The following is a 6,797-nucleotide window of genomic DNA, read 5'->3' on the forward strand; positions in this document are numbered from 1 at the left end:
GAGGGCAATGTGAATGCACAGCTCTTTCCTCCTCTATCTTCAGTTTTAGGTGGGAAAGGGGTGGGGAGATCCTCCTGCTACTGTAGGAACCCACTCCTGCCCTCCTACACCACCAGTTTTCGCTGTTCAGCAAATCTGCCTAGTAGCTACTCACACTGATAATTTGGGTAATTGTCTAAGATGATGCCCCAAAGAAGATCACATTCTTTATGGAGTTATTTAGGAGCTGCTATTAAACAAACGATCCCATTCCATAAATTGGGGGATATGACTGCAACTAAAGAAAGTATGGTAAAATCAGAGCTTGGAAAAGTTACTTTTTTGAACTACAACTCCCATCAGCCCAATCCAGTGGCCATGCTGGCTGGGGCTGATGGGAGTTGTAGTTCAAAAAAAGTAACTTCCAAGCTCTGGAAATACATGCAATTCCTAGTACTTAAGTCTTGCTTGTCCTCACAATTCAATAAAACCATATCTCTGCAATACCTCATACAAATTTATCAGCCCAGGGAAAAAATGGCCTGATCTGTAATGAGGTAAAAAAACAAAAGCTGTTCCCAAACAATCTGAAGCCAAAGGAAATACAGTGCATTTTGGCAGCAGAGGTGCAGAACATGAGAGAACTCCAGTCCGGAAAGGCTGTGCTCAGAGCTACAGGAAGTTTTTCCCAAGTGTATAAACATGGTCAGGCTTGGCTCGAGCAAACCTGAAGGTGTTATTACCCCTTCCTTATCAATCTGCCTGCATTTCTTCCTTGCAAGAAAATCCTCCTTAATCTTTTGCTTTTAAAAATCCTAAAGCTGATAAATATTTCACCCTGCTTAATTTCTTCACCGTTTTTCTGCTGTAATGAGTAAGTGGCAGAAGCAATCCAATACTTCATCTTATTGGGATTTATAGGCATCTCCTGTCTGTTAGAAGTGCGAGAGCCTAGTGGCTCAAGGAAAGAATAATGTTGTGATATCTATTGCTGTGGGCAGAATTGTTTCATTCAATATATTATCCTAGTCTGTACAATTATTTAAGTGGCAGAGGTCATGAATGCAGGGCACAAAGGTTCAAAGTAGGACAGAAGTCCTGGCTGAGTTATTGCCACTCACACCTAAATAGGCCAATGTTCTTCCAACTAAGTATAGCCCCATCTGCACCATACATGTAAAGCAGCATTATGTCACTCTCAACAGTCATGGCTTCCCCCCAAAAAACCTGGGAAATGTAATTTGACCCCTATCCGCTTAAAAGAGCTCAATTCCCAGAATGGTTTCACCATGAATCCCTCTTCACAGGGAACTCTGAGAACTGTAGCTCTGTGAAGGGAATAGGGGTGTTGTAATAACGACCATTCCCAGAATTCTTTAGGGGAATCTGTGACTGTTTAAAGTGGTATAATACAGCTTTACATGTATGGTATAGATGGAGCCTCCAAGGCAGCTCCTCATATCTTACGTCTGATGGATTGTGAGAAATGTTCAGATGCTAGTATGGTTTTCTTGGGCCCTTTCAGTTTCATACAGTGTGTAGTGAAAACATGTGCAGCCATTTCCACTTAGGTTTTTTTTTTAAAACCAAATATTTTCCATGTAGGCTAAGAAACTGAAAGGGTTATGGCCCTCATCGAGGGGATGGAAAGGCAAGATTCCATCCCCACCCATGCTATATCTTTAGTATTGTGAATAGTATAGATTAACTGTTTCAATTGGAACACCTCATAGTAACTTTTTAAGTGGGGAACACCCAACATCCCACACACACACACTATCTCTGGAACAATCTAGCACCATTTTTGAAATTTGTCATGGCTGGGAAAATTGCTGCTATAAAAATGGTCATCCTCCCTAAGCTGCTTATCTTATTCCAGTACTACCTATCATAATCTCTAGGCAATGGTTTACAAAATGTCAATCCATTTTAGATAAATTTATATCCAAAGGCAAACACGGTAGGGTTGGGAAAATGAGGTTGATGGTTCCTATATCAATGGGATTTTGTCTGTTTTCTGGGCCTGTTAGCTCCACATTAAAAACTTCCTGTCACTATTGTCCTTTGTTGCCAACACTCCCAAAAAGTGGTTGTGGACTACATGTGGATTTTCAAGGATAACTTTTTCTTTAATTTAAATAAAAATAACTTGAGCAAGAATTAATAACTTAGGACTTAGCCATATATGATATATGGCAAGTAATTCAACATTTTCATTCAGCAGCAATGGAAATAATCTGAAGAACTTGTGTTAGACCATTAGATTTCTACAGGCGGTCAATCAATACACTGTTCTGTTCTAGAACTTGAAAGGGAAACTTTGAATGGTCAAATTCATAACATCTCTGGACTAGGCAAAGGTTTGAAGTAAATGGATGAGCACCTGCATAGGGGTTTTAGCCTTTAAATAAACGAATTAAAAGAGCCCAACTCAAAACCTGCTATTAACATCAGTGGATTTTCCGTTGTTTCTTTGGAAACTCTTTAATAATTCTTCCTATTGGTGGGATTGAAGGCTGTTAGAATTTTCCCAGCTGGGTGTAACTGAATAACTGTGTGTCTGTGAGATCCTACTAATAACACAGTCAAAGGGACCATTTCCAGTCTGAAACTCATTAATAAGCTGTGGTTTCTGGCAGGCTACAAACACTCCACCCCTTGCTGGTGTGAACAGAGAGTCTGGGAGTCTCATATGAAAGCAACAAGCTGATTGCTAGTGGTTCCATGAGAAGGGCTCATTATGCTCCAGGTATCATTTTCTCTATCCTTATCTTGTTAGATTTCTTCTGAGAGCAGAAGTGCACCCCAATCTTATTCATGTTTATTCAGAAGTAAGTCACATTGAATTCAGTGGGACGTAGGTCCTAGTAAGTGTGCCTAAGACTGCAGCTGAAATTCCTTAAAGGAGTTCATAAAGTTATGATTTACTGACAGCAAAAAGATACAATGCAACTTCAGAGTTGCATAATTTTTTTGCTCATTTCACCCTCTCTGTCATTCCTACACCCACCCATTTTCTGTGAAAATTTAATTCTTCTCCCTAGTATTCTGGCAGACCACACATCCTTCTGGTGGTAGCATCCTGCCATGCTGGCACAGTAGGAACATCCATAGCACCTGAGCCCTCCCTGCCAAGCAGAGGTCAACAAAGCCCAGCAGAGGGTCACTTCTGCCTTATCCTAACACCCTCTAGTAGCATGGATTGGGGGTTAAGGTTGCACTCTGTGTTCAGGTCTGCAGCCTTATTTGCAGTTTCTCTTATTAGATTTATATAGGGCTGCAGATTCTTTTTCTTTCTTTCCAGGTGGGGCTTCTCTGCTTTTAACAGCTGCCTAACTCAGAGAAACTCAGTTGGTATTTTGCTAGAAAAATTTTACCTGCTGCTTTTTTGTATGGTAGGAAGCTGTTAAGACAGGTAGCCAATCTGATGCCTTCCAGATCATTCCAACTCTCATAATCTCTGATTGTTAGTCATACTGGCTAGGACCCAGACAACATAGGAAGGTGCCTTATACTGAGTCAGAGCATTGATCCATCTAGCTCAGTTTTGTCTACACTGACTGAAGAGTGGCTTTCCAGGATTTCAGACAGGAGTCTCCCAGCCTTACCTGGAGATACTGGAAATTGAACCTTAGACATTCTGCATGCAAAGCAAATGCTCTCCCACTGAGCTACTGCCCTTTCAGGGCACCATGTTGGCTACTGCTGTGTTGAGGATATATCAGCCCTGTCAGGTTAAAAAGTTTATAATCCAGGGTCATACCAGTGAATATTACATAGTATCATGGCATAGGACACAACTGGGTAGAAGGAAGAAGGAATCTAAGTACATTGTTAGAGCCACTAATGAGGAATATCAACAGCTTTTTCCTACAGGATCTTGCTCCCCTATGCCCTCAGGTTTATCTGAGCACAAGAAGTGTTAAAGCTGCAATCCTAATCCAACTAATCTTGGAGTAGTCCCTATTGAATTAAATCAGGACTTATGAGTAGACGTGATTAGGATTGTGCTGAAACCTGTAAATTACACATGTCCCTGCCTCCCATCACTCTTTAGGTATTGAAATAGGGAACATTAGAAGGAGGAAGCTTTTCTTTAAGGAGGATGTGATTCTGTTTTCCTTTGCACAGTCTGGCTCAGCTACAAAGAGTTGTATCTTTAGAACCACATCTGTGCTATGATAAAGTGCATGGTTGGATTCAAGATGTTTTCCTAGACAAGAACAAATATGATTAGACTTGGAACAGTTGAATTAAAGTCTCTGTGCAAGCTGCAAGTCAAGCGATCCACAAATGAATACGGACTACAGCAGAGCCATAAACATTATTTGAGCACTGATGACCCAGTGGAAACTCAGACAGCTTTGAACTTCCACTCACCACCTCATGGTAGATTTTTGTATATGTGGTGTGCAACTTTACTATGTTTATTTGCGAACTTCATACCTTAGCTTGGCAATGTGGTTTCTATTGGGTGCCAAAGTTTTAGCAGTAGTTCACTATGTCATCAGCAGTTTGTGTGAAGCAGCATCCGTATCATTAACATTTATTTTAACTGTTCTAGGAAAACCTCTTCTTTGGGGCATTTCTCCAGCTTTATTAAAATCAGCCAGAACCAAGTAGGAACCACTTCATAAAAGCTGCAAACTGCAGAGAAAGACAGCCATGCAGTTTGGATTCTTGGGGACGGCATGCCAGAGTCCTCTGTTTTCTCCTCTGGATCAGAGGGTTAGTTTTACTCCTTCACATTGAACCAACAAATTCACAAGGTGGTGATGGCCTTTTTCTTCTTTTCTTGCTGTAGTGACGCATTGCAGCCCAAGTACAAAACTCAAAGGCAGTTGGGCCTATCTTGAACTTTCTTGTTTGCTTAAGTACTTCAAAAGAACTAACTCCTGTTGAGCAATGTATTAACTAATCCTCACAGCTCATTTTGCTCACAGACCAAATCTATAGTGGTTGCCTCACAAAAGCTGAATATCAAAGGGTATGTTTTGTTAAAGGTAATGCCATGGGTGATTTCTGTGATCTCTGTGCAGCCACAAGGCTCTAGTTGCAGAACAACAACGAACGCTCCTCTGAGAGCACAGTGGTCTCCAGTAGAGATGGGCAAGAAATTCGATGTCATTTTCATTTCAAGTTGAATCTATCAAATTTGTACTTTCTGAAACAATATGAGAATGGTAAAACAGCCATCCTTCAAAATTCGCAGTTATCTGAATTTTGCAATGCAGTTCGCCAACCAAACAATATTTGCAAAAATGCATGTGTTAGGGGAAAGAGTGCATAAAAATGAATATGAGTGAAATAACAGTGAAACCCAGCTGGGAAAATTCTAACAGCCTTCAATCCCACCAATAGGAAGAATTATAACAGTGAAATGTGTACATATGTCAAAACTGCCTACAAAATGTGTTTATGAGAAGAAATTCGCACTAAAATCCTAGAGAATGTTCATGAGGATTTTTTTTAAAATCACAAATTGCTGCAGAAATGTGGAGATCTGAATTTAAGATTTAAAAAATCAGAAACTGAGAGAACTTAAACTGACAGGTCTTTTCATCCCTAGGCTCCAGACATTCCTGCTGGCTTCCATACGTGCTTCTCTGGTTTGGATTTTGGACATCTGAGTAGACATGTATAGGTTTCTCCTGTCAGTGTTACAATGAAACCAGGAATACTAGCTTTTTCTCTCACAGCTGACTCATGTGTTTTGCAAACTATTTTAGGAGGTCTGTTCCCATGTACTTTTAACTGCAGTTTACAGATAAAGGACCTTGAAAATTCACCTTCTGATTTCTACAAATCAAGCTGCTTTAGAAGGCACATGAGTAAGCCAGGCTGTTCTTTTCTCATTATTTGGCAACCCTAGTTTGAAAGCTAGATGTTTTTCTATTTATAAAGGACTCAAAGCACTGTTGCTGTTTTTCATCTCTAATATTCTTTTGTAAATTCAGATCGCTTAGACACCTTGTGACAATGATTCCACTTAATCTAGCAAAGGACTTTTAATTAAATTACAAGCAGAAATTCCCAGGCCTATAGCATGAAAAATGGGACGAGTACACTTCAGTTTCATCTTGGAGTAAAAGTCAGGTATTTCTTTGGCTTTAAAATTTAGATGGTTAAAAAAAATTAGGATTAAAAAAACCTAGAAAAACAGAAAAAAAGCTTCTTATCAGACAGGTTTGGTACAGATATCATAATGTGTGCTACATGTAGTGTTAGCAACTTTTGAACAGTCCCCTGTTGCTGTCTCTTTATCGGCAATTTGATCTGTAGAATTGCCAGATAGTACTTGGCTCCATGCCATAGAATTCTTTACTTCCAGATTTCTGCAGATCAAACTACTTGCTAGATGCACATGAAGAGGCTAAGCAACCATTACTATTCCTTGGCCAGTTGGCAACAACCCTAGTCATCTTGAACACTTCAATGTGATCTCATTCAATGCCTTAGCCTTCTTACTCAACTCATGACTTAATCTTAGACTTACCGCTTCTCTGAAAAATAAGCTAATGTTATAATGCCAGCTTCTCAGCCTTGGCAGGAACAGCCACCTAGGGGAATTATAAAGCAATCTAAAATAGCTTTAGTGCCTAAAGCGTATAAACAGTCCCTGGTGCTAAATTCATTTGTATATTGTTTGTTATTACAGTTCTATCCCACTTTTCCTCCGAGGAGCTCAAAGTTGCATACATGGTTCTTTTCCTTTCTCCATCTTATCCCCACAACAGCCCTGTGAGGTAGGGTAGACTAAGAAATGGTGACTGAACCAGAGTCAGTGAGTTTAAAGGCTAAGGCTGCAATCCAATAAT

The sequence above is a fragment of the Rhineura floridana genome, chromosome 6, assembly GCF_030035675.1.
Source record: "Rhineura floridana isolate rRhiFlo1 chromosome 6, rRhiFlo1.hap2, whole genome shotgun sequence".
Classification (NCBI taxonomy): Eukaryota; Metazoa; Chordata; class Lepidosauria; order Squamata; family Rhineuridae; genus Rhineura; species Rhineura floridana.